The 16,459-nt window shown below is 44.4% G+C and overlaps 1 protein-coding gene across 1 annotated transcript in view; it reads left to right on the forward strand.

Annotated features, from left to right (window-relative positions):
* LOC126457065 (ATP-dependent RNA helicase DDX54) overlaps window positions 1-16,459 on the forward strand; it is a 129,242-nt gene that overhangs the window by 541 nt on the left and 112,242 nt on the right. The gene's annotated exons all lie outside the window — the stretch shown is intronic.

A 16,459-nucleotide genomic window follows, 5' to 3' on the forward strand; every position in this document is an offset into this window, starting at 1 on the left:
GGTATATGCTCCACAGCACTGGGACTTACTGTTTACTCTCTGAAGTGATGCCTTGTGTGTACATGTTTGGTTCGACTCTTGCATCCACTACCTTCGATAAGTCAGTTTCTGCCTTGTTGTCAAATAGTAGATTGAGACGATACTTTTTGGGGTTCGGATCTGTTTCACTTTGAAGCCATTGAGCCTGCCGAGTTCTTGTACTGTATACGTAACTTCGTTACCACACAAACGCTTTCGTTTCTTCTCAGTTATTGTGATATTTTGATATCAGTAGTCGATCAGTGACGATGCAGCAGCTGAAAAACACACAGCAAGACGTGTCTCCATTTTGTGAATCGAAAAAGAACATATAGTAAAATTATAAATAAATAAAATTCTTTTCTTCGAAAATAAGTAAAGACTGATAGATATAATTCTTTATTCTAGTGGCCTGGATATATTTTGTATCATGTTGAAAGTAAACTGGCATTCTAGGGATCAGAGCATCGAATGTCAGATCTGTTAATAGGGCAGGTAGGTTAGAAAATTTAAGAAGGGAAATGGATAGGTTAAAGTTAGATATAGTGGGAACTAGTGAAGTTCCATGGCAGGAGGAACAAGACTTCTGGTCAGGTGTATACAGGGTTATAAATGCAAAATCAAATAGGGGCAATGCAGGAGTAGGTTTAATAGTGAATAAAAAAAATAGGAGTGTGAATAAGCTACTATGCACAGGATAGTGAACGCATTATTGTAGCCAAGAGAGACACGAAGCCCACACCTACCACATTAGTACAAGTTTATATTCCAAGTTGCTCCAAAAATGGCGAAGAGATGGAAGAAATGTATGATGAGATAAAAGAAATTACACGCGTAGTGAAGGGAGACGAAAATTTAATAGTCATGGGGGACTGGAATTCGACAGTAGGAAAAGGAAGAGAAGGATAAGTAGTAGGTGATTTTGGAATGAGGGTACGGAATGAAAGAGGAACCCACCTGGTAGAACTTTGCACAGAGCATAACTTAATCATGGCTAACACTTGGTTTAAAAATCATGGAAGAAGGTTATAAACGTGGAAGAGGCCTGGAGACACTGGAAGGTTTCAGATAGATTATATAATGGTAAGGCAGATTTAGGAACCAGGTATTAAATTGTAAGACATTTCCAGGCACAGATGTGGACTCTGACCACAATCTGTTGGTTATGAACTGTAGATTAAAACTGAAGAAACTGCAAAAAGGTGGGAATTTAAGGAGATGGGACCTGGATAAACTGAAAGAATCAGAGGTTGTAGAGAGTTTCAGAGAGAGCATAAGGGAATGATTGACAAGAGCTGGGGAAAGAAAAACAGTAGAATAAGAATGGGTAGATTTAAGATATGAAATAGTGAAGGCATCAGAGTGTCAAGTAGGTAAAAAGATGAGGGCTAGTAGAAACCCTTGGGCAAAAGGAGAGATACTGAATTTAATTGATGAAGGAAGAAAAATGTAGTGAATGAAGCAGGTGAAAAGGAATACAAATGCCTCAAAAATGAGATAGACAGGAAGTCCAAAATGGCTAAGCAGGGATGGCTACAGGAAAATTAAAGGGGACCTTTGGTGAAATTAAGAGCTCAGATGGAAAACCAGTCCTAAGCAAAGAAGGGAAAACTGAAATGTGGAAGGAGTATGTATAGGGTCTATACAAGGGCAATGTTCTTGAGGGAAATATTATGGAAATGGAAGAGTACATAGATGAAGATGAAATGGGAGGTACGATAGCCTTGGGAGAGTCAGTCATGACAGACTCTGCCATATATTAGACTATGCAATCTGTTGAGCACAATGTATGAGACAGGCGAAATACCGTCATACTTTAAGAAGAATGTAGTAATTTCAATCCCAAAGGAAGCAGGTGTTGACAAGTGTGAAAATTAACGAACTATCAGTTTAATAAGTCAAGGCTGCAAAATACTAACACAAATTATTTACAGATGAATGGAAAAACTGGTAGAAGCCGACCTTGGGGATGATGAGTTTGGATTTCGTAGAAATGTTGGAACATACAAGGCAATACTGATCCTATGACTTAGCTTAGAAGGTAGATTAAGGAAAGGCAAACCTACATTTCTAGCATTTGTAGACTTAGGACTGTCCCAACAAAACTGATAAATCTGGTCAGCCTACATATATTACATTGAATTTGTAGATAAGGCTTCTCTTAATTGTTTCTGACAGTTCCAGGATATTACTGCTCCTTAAGATTTAAACAGGTATCCAGTTGTCAATTTTCTGTCCTCAGAAAGCCCATTTTGCTTTACAGTTACCCATTATCATGAGGTCCTCTGCTTTAGAGAGTAGTAGTTTCATATTCTTAGTACCTTTCAGATGTCTAAAGATACTTTTGACTACCTGCTTGTGAAATAACACTGGATTATTACAAAAAGATGCTGACAATTCCTGCTGACTTAGCTAGGTTTGGACTTATTCCTTATTGAACGTACATGAATATTCCTGTTGCTTCATGATAAGGTATGTTCTTCACAGCTTCTTTCTTGTTCTGTTTTTGGACTCATATCATGAGTGATCACAAAAGTCCAGTGGTGTAGATTAAGGGTTACACACTTATATGTTGAATCTGTTAGGAATGCGCTCCACAAAGTATCTCAGACTAGCCACAACCAACATTATTTGTTGCTAGTAATGTGCATTTATAAACAGATAGTAGCTTTACCAAGAACTCTCAGCTTGAATTTTTCTCGTTGTTTGTTTTCGAATACAGCTTTCTCTGTTGGAGTGTTAATGAAAATCAGCATATCATCCATATAAACAACTACTGTTAGTATCACTGGAACTTGCTTTTTTATAGGCACATGAGTCAACTCTTGATCTTATGAAGTTTATGTTCAAGAGTGTAGGGCTACTGTCTAATTTCAATTTCCAGAACTGGCCACCGTGCTTTAACCTGTATAATGCCTTTTTTTAATCTTGTAACTAGATCTATTTCGGGAACTTTTACAAAGATCGCTAAATGTAAGTTGTCTTGCAAGAAAGCTGTGGCAACATCTAGATGATCAGTGTTAAGACCATGTTTAACAAACCTAGAAAATAAATACCTAAAAATCAGTACATATGTTTCATTGTAGTCCTGGTCTTGTTTGTGATCACATCCTTTTCTTACTAGGTGTGCTTCATAATGTACAATGTAGCCTTTTGGTTCTTCCTTTGTTTTGAAGATCCATACAGCATTTATTGGTTTTTTGTCTGAAGGTAAACTGGCTGGTTCCCATGTGTGTTTGTCTTTCTGCACTTTTCTTGTATTGCTCATTGCCAGTTTTCTGCATTTTCTGATATTATTGCTTTTTCAGTGAGAAAGATTGAGATTTAGACTTTAGATTGACAGATCATGAAACCATGCGGTTTCTTTGGGTTTGAAATTCTTTCTATTGACTCCTGTTACTGTGATTGTTCATTATCATTAATTGCATTTTATGAACTTGATTCCTCATTGCAGCTAGTACTTTTTGAACCACTGCTTGTTGTGATAGTTTCAGGCTCAGAATCAATTTCTTCTAGTTCATTATTTCATTCTGCTTCTGTTACATGAACAGAACAAACATTCCACTTGGTTCCTATGTCTCAGTTACTTCTTTATAGCTACTGTTTACAAGTACCTTCATTAAAAATAATGTCTGTCATATTTATGATTCTTTGGCTATTTGGTTCAATAACCCTGATGTACCCTACCAAGATATGATCAGTACTCTTTCTGTTCCAATTTCGTTGGCTGGCTCCTGGAATGTAAACATAGGTATTACTATCCAATAATCTCACTTGTTTTCCTTGTCAGTTCAACACCATTCAACATGACCCACACAGATTTCTTTCACACTTGCATTCAGTGATACAGATAAGAGATGAAAACTACCAGTTTGCAGAAGTGTATGACAACTGTGAAGGAAGTTATAGGTCTACCGAGCTACGAAATTTTATGAAATTTATATGTGTCTTTTTAATATAAATTACTATAATTTTGGTTCTAATGCATATTCAGCAGTGATATGTATATCATTGAAAAGCTAATGAATAGAGCTTTACATTGAATTGCAACAAAGGTGGTTCCTAAGAATTTTCACATGCAAGGTGATTGATGTTTGACTTTCAATATGTCGGACCATACAATTCACAATATAAAAAAATTGTATTGCTCCAGTACATTACTATAAACACGGTAGATATCAAGATACAACACCAAAGACAATAGATCCAAAAAAATTATTACACTTAAAAAAGTTCAGTAAGCAATTATGTATCCAGTTTCACAGTCCTTCGTATTATATTTCGCTAAATGCTATTATTTGTAGATAATCACTTGGGGGTCAAGGCATTTCTGTTAATTATTACTTTTATTATTAATTGTTGTTATGAATATTGTTCCTGAACTGTTTGTCTTGTGTTCCATTTTACATCCTCGCCAGATGAATGCCATACAAGCCGAAATTTGTGTAAAATTTCTTGCAACTAGCTATGATCTTGAGATGATTGTTAGACCCAATTCAGAAACATGCTGGAACTGACTCTTGAATGGCACAGTCAGATAGTTGCTTAAAAGAAAAATTTCATGCAGATGTGTGAGAAATATACAGAGAGACTGATGGACTGGGCAGTGCTTACCTTAGCTCAGTACAGCCTACGTCACACAAAACCGAAGAACTGATTAATGTCACACAGTGATTAGCACACTGTATCCACATTCAGGTGGACGACGTTTCAAACTGGCCATCCTGATTTAGATTTTCCATGATTTCCCTAAATCCCTTCAGGCAAAAGCTGGGATGGTTCCTTTGAAAGGGCATGGCTGGTTTCCTTCCGTAATCTGAGCTTGTGCTCCATCCCTGATGACCTTGTTGTCGATGGGACGTTAAACTCAAATCTCTTTCTCCTCCTCCTCCTCCCTACCCCCCTAAACTAACAAAATAAATAAATAAAACCTAGATGTTAGAAACTTGCTCCTACATTAGAGAGGAGGCAGGGATGAAAGGAAAAGTGGACGCAGGTTGCTCAGAACCATGGTTATGAGGTGACAAGAAGAAGGTGAGCAAAGATGGAGTAAAGGGTGTCAAAAAGAAGTTGAACATAGCACATCATGTGTATGCCAACTTCCAAGCAAAGAAGATAGATTGAGTAGTGAAGAGGTATATGAGCAGTGAATAAGGTGAATGATACTAAGTAAGAAGAGAAATATAATATAATAAAAAATTAAAGAGATGTTTAAAAGGAGTAAAGGGCCAAAGGAGAGACCAGAGCCAAAGTTAACATAGGTTGAGCCCATGATGTATTGGAGTGCAAGTTCCCTGTGCAGTTTTGAGGGACTGGTGTTGAGTGGAAGAATCCAAATGACTTGTATGGTGTAGCAGGTGCCTAGTACTCTAGAATTAAGGTGGAGGGCCTGCTGCACCACTGGGTATTGGACACCCTCCAGGCAGGCAGTTTATCAGTGTCCATTCGTGCTCTCAGCCAGTCTGGTGGTTGCCGTATCAATGTAGAAGGCTGTGCAGTGAACACATGTCAGCTGACAAATGCAGTATGTTGTTTCACACGTGACCCTGCCTTGGTGGTTGTACATTTTATCGTTGGTGATGCTGGAGTAAGTGGTTTGGGGGGGGGGGGGGGGATGCATGGGGCAGGTTTTGCAGCAGGGTCAGTTTACAGGGATAGGGGAGGTTGGTATGTGAATGTTCAGGGATTTTACAAGGATGTTGTTGAGGGTAGGAGGACGATGAAAGGCCACTGTAGGTGGTGTGGGGAGGATATTGTGGAGGCATGATCTCATTTCAGGGCTCCACTTGATAAAACTGCAGCCCTGGTGGAGTAATCTGTTGAGGCATTCAAGGCCAGAATAATGTTGGGTAACAAATAGGGTGCTTCTGTGTTGCCTGGAGGTAGGAATAGTGTTGTTGGAAGGGAAGGAATGGACTACTTGGGAGATAGTACCATTTGGCCTTGAATGCCTCAATGGATTACTACACCAGGGCTACGACTTTTTCAAGTAGAGTTCTGAAATTAGCTCATTCCTCCGCAGTATCCTCCACACACTGCCCAGAGGGCTTTTCATCGTCCTAACCTCCACGTCATCTTTGTCAAACCCTTTGACATTACCAAACTACCTTCCCATACCTTAAAGTTTGTACCCATATAACCAACCCTGCTGCTAAATCTGCCCCATTCATCTGCTCACAACAACCTACTCCACCCCCATCATTGGCAAAATGTACATCATTCAAGACAGGGCCACAAGTGAAACAACATTTTTCATTTATCAGCTGACATGTTTTCAATGCATGGCCTTCTATATTGGTTCGACAACCGTCATACTGGCTGAGTGCATGAATGAGCACAGACAAACCTTCCACGCATGGGATGCCCAATATCCAGTGGTGGAGCGTGTCCTCTAGCATAATTCTAAAGATCTAGGTGCCTGCTACACCATCCTAGCCATTTGGATGCTCCCACCCACCACCAGTTCCTCAGAACTGCGCAGATAGGAACTTGCACTCCAACACAACATTGTATCCTGCCAACCTGCTGTATTCAACCTACGTTAACCTCAGGTCCAGTCTCAACTTTGGTGCTTTACTCATGCATTTATTTTTACACATAATTTTTTTACTTTGCTAAGTTTTATTTATTTTTTTCATTAGTTTTGTATGGCTGTCCGCTATACTGTGTTAAGGTAAGTATTGGCCAGCCTATCGGTCTCTTTTTATGTTTTTCACAGAGCAATATTTGGCATTCTTGTCAAGTTTGATTATTGCGTACTCAAACAAATGTCAAGAACAGCAACTAATTGCAGTCATTATTATTATTACGATTAATCGGTGAACGTTTCTTACTGTGAACAGCCAATCAGAGATACTTTTATTTCAGCCAATCATTATTAATTAGTTTCATGAAAGTGGCTTGTTTACTCAAACTGCAGAGTATGTGTTCCGTGAAGTAGTATGTAGAAATAGATTGTAAAAAGTGAATTACAAGTCGAGATTGCATTATTACAACCCATAAGGAGGGTAATTTCCAAAATTACTTGTGAATGACATGTACTGAGCACATGAATGTCATAGCGTCAGACACTGATTTTGTTTAAATCTTTGACAACAAAAATGACAAAAAGATGTACCATAGAAACAGTCAGTTATCTGATTAACCTTACTTGTGATCCAGATCTTCATCGTCAACAATTCCGCAATTTGTGTACGCAGCTGGGAGCAATCCTGTTTTGACATAGACAAGGTACACTCCAGCTGTATTGTTTACCAAGCTTGACACACATCTCCCCATGATTGTCCACACAATTCCTAAAATCGTGATCTGGGAATAAATGAAGTGTAAACCACTTTTCACAGTATACAGTCTCAGAATTACCTCAGGCTAGGCAGAAGTAGTGAAAGTTGACACGGCACTGGCTTCACTCATCTCTAGAATGCTGCTGACAAGGTTCACCACTGTGACATTCTGTAGTCAACAAAGCTGTAAACAAAGTTGATATCTCGTGCCATGACAGATGCACACTCGATATATGTTGTTCGCTAGTGATCCTGGAAATTACCAAGAAGGTCATGCAGAGTGTCCAGTGGATGGTAAACAAGTGTCCTGAAACATTGATTGGCAGAAAAATTTGCGGCAAATGTAGTAACAAAGCATCACAAAACTCATCAACCTCTTGAGGTGTAGCCTGAGCTCTGCCAGGCACTTCCACAGAAGATGTTAGTGAATATCAAATAGCATCTGATGTGGCACTGGAGTCTATAAACACACTGTACAATCACATTAGTGTGAGCACCTGTCAAAAGCTTGAATAACCACCTTTTGCAGTGCAGATTACTGCGAGACATGTAGGAAGAACGTCAGTGAGATTCTGGGAGGTACTAATGGGGATGTGGAGCCATGCTGACTCCAGTGCTGTGACCTGCTGCACTATGTTTTTTGTTTGAGGATCCATGAAGCAAACAGCGCGATCAAGGTGGTCCCATAAATTCTCTATTAGGTTTAAATTGGGTGAATTTGGTGCACAGGGGAGTATGGTAAACTCATTTTGGTACTCTTTGAACTACGCATGTACACTTGAGCTGTGTGTGGCATTTCATTGTCCTCTTGGGTAGGTTCCATCAGGCTGAGGGTAAGTGCACTGCATGTAAGGATAGTCATGGTCCCCAAGGATAGATACATACTTGTGTTGACCCCTTGTGGCTTCTATAATGACAAGATCACCCAGGCAATGCCACGAAAATGGCCCCCAGGCCATGACACTCCCTCCCTCAAAATGGGCCTTTCCCACAGTTGTTGCAGGGTGTTTGCCGAGTGTCCGATGAAGTGTAAAATGTGTCATCTGAAAAGGCCACTTGTTGCTGCTAAGTGGATGTCCAGTTGCGGTGTTAGCATGCAAATTCCAGCCTTTGTTGGTGATTAACAGCAATTCGCATGAACTAGGTTGCATGAACCAGGTGTCTGCAGCAAAGGCCCATATGCAGCAGTGTTCTCTGAATGGTCGTTGAGGTGTCACTGTATGTAGCACCTTGGTTCATCTAGGCGGTCATTTGCTCAACAGTTGCACATCGATTCACCCCTGTCACCTACGGCTCATGGTGCGCCACAGTTGCCTCAATACTGGGTTTGGATAGTGTCTTTTTTCCATGTGTTGTATACTTTAACCACAGCAGTACGTGAACAGTTTACAAACTTAGCCGTTTCGGAAGTGCTTCCACCCTTGGCCCAGAATCCAATAATCATGCACAAATTGCACGATTTCCGGATTATAACAGCTGCCCTGTTTTCTGCGTCCCCCCAGACACTTTTTGTATACCCTCCATTGCTAGTGCTGTCACCTATTGTCTGTGAGTGGTTATTGCATGTCAACATCGAACATAGGTGGTGGACACATTAATGTGACTGGGCCATGTAGTAGCTGCTAAAACTACAGAGCAAGAACCAACTCATTTCCCAACTTATTTGTTAAGGAAACTACAATAAACCACCAACCATAACACACTCTTCAAAACCAACAAAACAATAAGGATCCCTTCTGTGGATCAAGCAAAAAACAACTAATCCCTTCAATCAGAGTTCCCTTCAACCCAATACCCGTACAACTGTTCCATGTCGAATTCGCTTAGCAGCTGGTAGCTAGCGTGACATGACGGAAGCGACATATCGTAATCGTTGTGGAAGAGAGGACGGTCGAGGTGGCACGCCACAGAACCGGCTGATCTTCTCCACACTCAGCAAGTCGAGAACTACCCACTGAGCAGCCGGGCGCCGGCTTATCTAGCCCAGGGTGGAAGGATATTTCGGGGACTATTTGCACACGCGTGACTGCCAGGTAATAGTTTGTTGCGCCCTCTTCCTCTGCTGTCGGCTGATGCCCTCTGATGGACAGTGGCCACATCTACGTCTTTGTTGTCAACTGTGGTACTTGCTGGTAAACACTCTTGCGTTCACCAGCCTTTGCAACTGGCCCGGCAACCCACATTGCTGGTCTGCCTGTGGTGTTGCCGCTGCAGTAGGCGTCTGTGGTGACTGCAGCAGTAGCCTTCAGTGTTGTTTTTGTTGTCGCTATTGATTACTGCAACCTACCTCCTTTCATCCTTTTGAACATGTTTACTGTATTCATCTCTGGGCCTCGCTCTACAGTTTTTGACCCCTCCCCCCCACCCCACACACACACACAACTTCCCTCTTCCGCTGCGAGTCTGAGGGTAAGAATAGGCCTGAGGTATTCCTGCCTGTCGTAAGAGCCGACTAAAAGGAGTTTCATATGTTTCAACCTTTATGTGATGGTCCCCTGTAAGGTTTGACCTCCATTCTTCAAAATTTTCCCGAAGAGTGAGCCAATTGGGGAAGGGCGCCTTACATGGTGCATTGTGTCCATTGTGCATTGAGATCTTTAGCCCACTTTTTTGTCGTCGGATTGCAGTCCCACCCATTCTTCATCTCTTGGGTGTGGACATCTTCCTGGGTGTGTTTTCCACCACGCACTATACAGTGTCGCTTTCTGCATCGACAATGACCATGGACATATTTGCGCGTGATATTGAGCGCAATAGCCAGTCCATTGTGGTGGGACGGCCACGTAACCTGTTGGCTGTATCCCCCTGACCACACAGGGATGGCTCTGCTGATGCATGTACCAAAGGGTAGATGCCCATCCCCCTGGGGCATCGGGACTCCCGGCAATGGCCTTTGCTGCAGATGGGTGGTGCCCGTGAGGAGGGCTCTCGGTTGGAGTGGGTGGCATCAGGGCCCGTGACACATGATGATCATCTCTTGCTGGTGGTGAAACACCAGCAGTCTCTAAGTGTTCACGAGCTCAATTCAGTATGCAAAAGTATGACCCCAAATCATTCCTCTCCCTGGCAACACCCTGGGAGGAATGTCAGGCTAAGGATGGCAGCTGACCTTATTCACCCTGGTACCCTGTGTGTTCGAGAGCTGATGGGGAATCTTTCATGACGATGAAGCCTCAGTTTTTTGTTGAGCATTCAGAGGACAAGTTTGGGGAGGTGGGGGGCTTTTACAAAATGAGATGTAGGTCGGTCTTGATCAAAACAGCATCCTCTGCCCTGCCATGGGCGTTACTCGCTTGTGACAAGCTGGGGGATGTATCTGTAACCATCACACCTCTTAACAGCTTAAATATGGTCCATGGTATCATATTTCACAGGGACCTTCTTTTGCAGTCTGACGATGAGCTGCGCTCCATTTTAGAGCGGTGAGGTGTACATTTTGTCCGGCGTGTTCACTGGGGTCCGAGGGATAATCAGGTTGCCACTGGTGCCTTCATCTTGGCCTTCGAGAGTGATACTTTGCCTGAGAATGTCGAGGTGATGGTCTACCGCTGTGATGTGAAGACCTATATCCCTCCCCTGATGCGGTACTTTAACTGCTGGAGGTTTGGCTATATGTCTTTCCACTGTACTTCCAGCATCACATGTCGAAATTTTGGATGCCCATCACATCCCAATACTCCATGTGCCCCGCCTCCCATCTGTGTCAACTGCGGAGAGCACCATTCGCCTTGTTTGCCAGACTGGAGGATTCTCCAGAAAGAAAGGAAAATCGTGGAGTACAAGACCCTGGACCGACTGACCTACACTGAGGCTAAGAGAAAATTTGAACGCCTGCATCCTGTGCGTATGACGTCACCTTATGCCACCGTTACAACAGTTCTGGCACTATCAGCTCTGTCAACCCCATTCACCTCTCAGAGATGGAAGACTACACCTGCCCCCTTGTTGGGGGGGGGGGGGCATTTCCCTCCCTATTGCTCCTGCAGCACCTACTTCTAGAGCAACCCCCCCCCCCCCCCCCCAATCATCGGGGACGTCTGTCCCCACTTCTAAGCCGGAGAAGCATAAGTCTTCTTCGGCTTCTCTCGCTAGGAAGGGGTCCCTTGGGTCACTCCCTTCCCAGGTTTCTGCTAGTGGGAAAGATGACACCTGCCAGTGGCTAAAGAGCGCAAAAACAGCTGGTCATAGGGCTTCACGCTCATCCTCAGTCCCAGAGACTGAGTCAGTGAAGTCCTCCCAGCCAGGGAAACCCAAGGAGCAGCGAGAGATACCAGGGAAATTGTGGTGGCACCCACACCATGGCTATCTACAAGCTCTGCGTTTGAGGATGGGTTGGAGATTTTGGCGTCTGCTGAGGACCTAGATTTCTCCAGACCCTCAGACATAATGGTTGTAGACTGCTCAGGCAATAAGTCGGTGGCAGCAGTCAACTCTGAGGCGTAAACTACCTCATTGAGTGTTCCATGCCTTCCCAGTCTCACGATGACTTCTTCCTCCAGCAGAATTGTGGCAGTTTTTTCCACTGCCTGGCTGAGCTACGGCAACTGTTAAGCTTCACACAGCTTCAGATAGCAGGTGTAACAGCTATCTGCTTTGTCCTCCAGGAAACCTGGTTACTGGCAATGCGGACTCCTGCCCTCCGCAGCTATAAGGGATATTACAGGAACCGTAGCGACTATAATCGAGTGTCAGGTGGAGTTTACGTTTATGTCCTAAACGCAGTCTGTAGTGAACCTGTGCCCCTTCAGACCCCTCTTGAAGCTGTGGCTGTCAGAATAAGGACGATTCAGGAAATAACTGTCTGCAATGTATATCTTCCACCAGATGGTGCACTACCCCTGAATGTATTAGCTGCACTAATTGATCAACTCCCTAAACCTTTCCTACTTTTGGGAGACTTTAATGCCAATAGCCCCTCGTGTGGTTGCACTGTGCTTACTGGCAGAGGCAGAGATGTCGAAACTTTACTGTCTCAGTTCGACCTCTGCGCCTCTTAAGTACTGGGACTGCCACACATTTCACTGTGGCTCATGGTAGTTACTCAGCTACTGATTTATCAGTTTGTAGCCCAGGACTTCTCCCATCTATCCACTGGAGAGCACATGATGACCTGTGTGGTAGTGACCACTTTCCCATCTTCCTGTCACTGCCCCAGCATCAGGCCCACGGACGCCTGCCCAAACAGGCATTAAACAAGACGGACTGGGAAACTTTCACGTCTGCCGTCACCTTTGAATCTCCCCCACACGGTAACATCAATGTGATGGTTGAGCAGATGACTACAACAATTGTTCCTGTGGCAGAAAATGCGATCCCTCGCTCTTTAGGATGCGAGGCGTAAGGCAGTCCCTTGGTGGTCACCGGAAGTTGCTAAAGCAATTAAGGAGCATCGGCGAGCTCTACAGCGGCATAAGCAGCACCCTTCCCTGGATCACTCATAACCTTTAAACCAGGGCCGGCCAAACGCTGCACAGTGTGCAGACGTGCGGAAGTGCTGCACGTGTGCGACAGCGACATCTGTTATTAGACATGTGTCCTAAATGAACGGCGGCGGCTCCATTTCCCTGTTTATGTGGTACAAGCAAGAGCGCAACATACCCAGTCTCGTTTACCCCTGGTAACCGTAACCTTAACAGAGAAGTACTGAGAAATGGTAGGTACTATGAAAAAGCAAAGGATGGGAGATCTATGTTCTCAGTCGTTTAAAAATGACTGGGAACTGCAATTCTTTTTTGTAGCCGTTGGTGAAAACTCACAGTGTTTGCTATGCTGCCGAATAATAGGCGGCCAGCGTAAGTTTTCAATTGAAAGACACTACAATACGTATCACAAAGATGAGTGTAGTGTATTCAAGAGTGAAGAACAGCAAGCAAAATTAAATGTCCTTAAGAAAATGGATGAGACACATCAACTCGAATATCATTTCTCATGACCAGTGATAAACGTGTTTGGATTTATTCCTTTCATAATTAAAAATTATTGTTTACTAACTGTGCATTAGTGCCTCATTCTGCTCCATGTTGCATTATTATCAGGAAAGTTGGTCATTAAACCGATTGTTCCAATGTATAGTCGGTTATTATGCAGATTTCAGACGGAGATGATGAAAGATGTAGCAATAATGGTATTGAAATAACAGGTGATCATCGAGAGGTCTGTGGTTATCATTTTGTTCAGAAATCAGTGAGACAGAAATTATGTGGGTGTAACCGAGGGCACCGAGAATTAGTTATAGGAAACTTTGCATTAGTTTAATGTTATTTGAAATCATGAATAAGGTTCGTTGGAAGTCGATAAGTGCTCTCTTTCTTAAATACTAGATCAAAAACATTACTTGTATTTACGTGCCGTCAGTCAAGCTGCCTTAATAAAAACCCATGGTTGTTAACTGTATTACTTGTCTTACTGGGTTAAACTGTTAACATAAAAGTAGACGTCTCAATGAATAGACTGTGACAGTATTTTAAATGTTTAATACGTGAAATACCTTCCCATGGTTGGCTTGCAAGCTGTGGAAAGAGCACTAGAATGCGCCGGTACAGAGTATCCCAGCAAGTGGATAAAGCGACATCTGTGCGTAGAAACATGCACTACATGAACGCTGACGGCTGCGGCGTGCACGCTGTGACCTGGAAGTTGCACATGTGCAGGAGCACCGCACGCGTGCAGAATTTCTGGCCGGCCCTGCTTTAAACGGTTCCGTGCCTGCATTCATCAACTTATCAAACAACGGAAGCAGGAGTGTTGGGAGAGAGACGTCACCTTCCCAAGTCTGGGGAAAGATCAAACGTCTTTTCGGGTACCAGATCCCAACAGGTGTTACTGACGCAAATGTGATTGCTGAGCACTTTGCTCGAGCCTGTGTGACGGAGAATTACCCCTAGTCTTTTGCACTCTCAAACGGCGGCTGGAAGGGAACGTCCTCTCATTCACTACATGCCACAGTGAATCCTATAACACCCCATTTACAGAGTGCGAGCTCCTCAGTGCCCTTGCACATTGCCCCAACACAGCTCCTGAGCCAGATTGGATCCACAGCCAGATGATTAAATGTCTCTCATCTGACTACAAGCAACATCTCCATGTCATCTTCAAGTGGATCAGGTGCGATTCGCAATGGCAGGAGAGCACCATCATTCCGGTGCTCAAACCCGGTAAGAACCCTCTTGATGTGGATAGCTATCAGCCCATCAGCCTCACCAACATTCTTTGTAAGGTGCTGGAATGTATGATATGTCGGCAGTTGGCTTGGGTCCTTGAGCCACATGGCCTACTGGCTCCATGTCAGGGCGGCTTCCACCAGGGTCACTCTACCACTTATAATCTTGTGTCCCTTGAGTCTGCCATCCAAACAGCCTTTTCCAGGTGGCAACACCTGGTTGCTGTCTTTTCTTACTTACGTAACGCCTACAACATGACCTGGTGACATCATATACTTGCCACATTGTAAGAGTGTGGTCTCCGGGACCTGCTCCCAATTTTTAAACAAAACTTCCTGTCGCTCCTACTTTCCTTGTCCAAGTTGATGCCTCCCGTAGTTCCATCCATATCCAGGAGAATGGTGTCCTGCAGGGCTCTGTATTGAGTGTCTCTCTATTTTTAGTTGCCATTAACGATCTAGCAGCAGCTGTCAGGCCCTCTGTCTCACCTTCTCTGTAGGTAGATGACTTCTGCATTTCGTACTGATGCTCCAGTACTGGTGTTGCTGAGCGTCGCCTACAGGGAGCCATCCACAAGGCGCAGTCATTGGCTCTAGCCCACGGCTTCCAGTTTTCAGCCGCAAAGTCGTGTGTCATGCACTGCTGTCAGCATTGTAACGTTCATCCGGACCCAGAACTTTACCTTCATGACTATGCATTCACTGTAGTGGAGACATACCAATTCTTAGGACTGGTTTTTGACGCTCGACTGACTTGGCTTCCTCATCCTCGTCAGCTTGAGCAGAAGTGCTGGCAGCACCTCAATGCCTCCGTTGCCTGAGCAACACCATTTGGGGTGCAGATCGCTCTATGCTGCTGTGGCTCTACAGAGCCCTTGTCCAATCCTGAATTGACTGTGGGAGTGTGGTTTATGGAGGCTGGGGTCCCTCCATTGCAGATCAGATGTGCACAACTGCTCGCCAGTTACGCAGCTCACATTCGCAGTTCTCCTGAGCATCCGAATTACCGTCTCCTTTTACTGCCCGCAGCAGTCCATCTCCCGCATCGGTTGCCCAGGTCAGGGTTAACGATTGCAGTTCGCGTGCGGTCCCTTCTCTCCGAACTGGAGTCCTTCCCTTTACCACCTCTACTTCCAGTCCATTTGCGTACACCTCCATGGTGTACGCCTTGGCCGCAACTTCGTCTGGACCTTTCATGTGGCCCTGAGGACTCCATTAACCCTGCGGTCCTCCACTGTCACTTCATCTCGATTCTTGACGTGTTCCAGGGCTCTGAAGTGGTTTACACCGACGGATCGATGGCTGATGGTCGCATTGGCTTTGCCTACGTTCACGGCAGCCACATTGAACAGCATTCCTCACCCGATAGCTGCAGTGTATTCATTGCAGAGCTGGTGCCATTTCTCGTGCACTTCAGTATATCTGTCCGTGCCCTGGGGAGTCTTTTCTTTTATGTACGGACTCCTTGAGCAGCCTGAAAACTATTGACCTGTGCTGCTCTCGTCATCCTTTGGTAGCGTCCATCCAGGAGTCCATCTATGCCCCGGGAACAGTCCAGTCGTTCAGTGGTGTTCGTCTGGTCACCTGGTCACGTCAGAATCCCAGGAAATGAACTTGCTGACAGACTGGCCAAACAGGCTACATGGAAACCACTTCTGGAGATCAGCATCCCTGCAACTGACCTGCATTCATTATTACGTTGCAAGGTTTTTCAGCTTTAGGAGACGGAATGGGAAACTCACGGTACGCACAACAAACTGCAGGCCATTGAGGGGACAACGAATGTTTGGAAGTCCTCGATGAGGGCCTCTCGCAGGGACTCCGTGGCTCTCTGCCAGCTCCCCATTGTCCGTGCCTGGGCGACCCACGGCTACCTCATGTGCCGTGAAGACCCACCTCAGTGTCAGTGCGGCACCCGGTTGACAGTGGCCCATATTCTTCTGCTCTGTCCTTCTTCGGCTGTCCTGCGGCTTCATCTTTGGTTGCCGGACTCGTTACC

This window comes from Schistocerca serialis, chromosome 2 (assembly GCF_023864345.2).
Source record: "Schistocerca serialis cubense isolate TAMUIC-IGC-003099 chromosome 2, iqSchSeri2.2, whole genome shotgun sequence".
NCBI lineage: Eukaryota > Metazoa > Arthropoda > Insecta > Orthoptera > Acrididae > Schistocerca > Schistocerca serialis.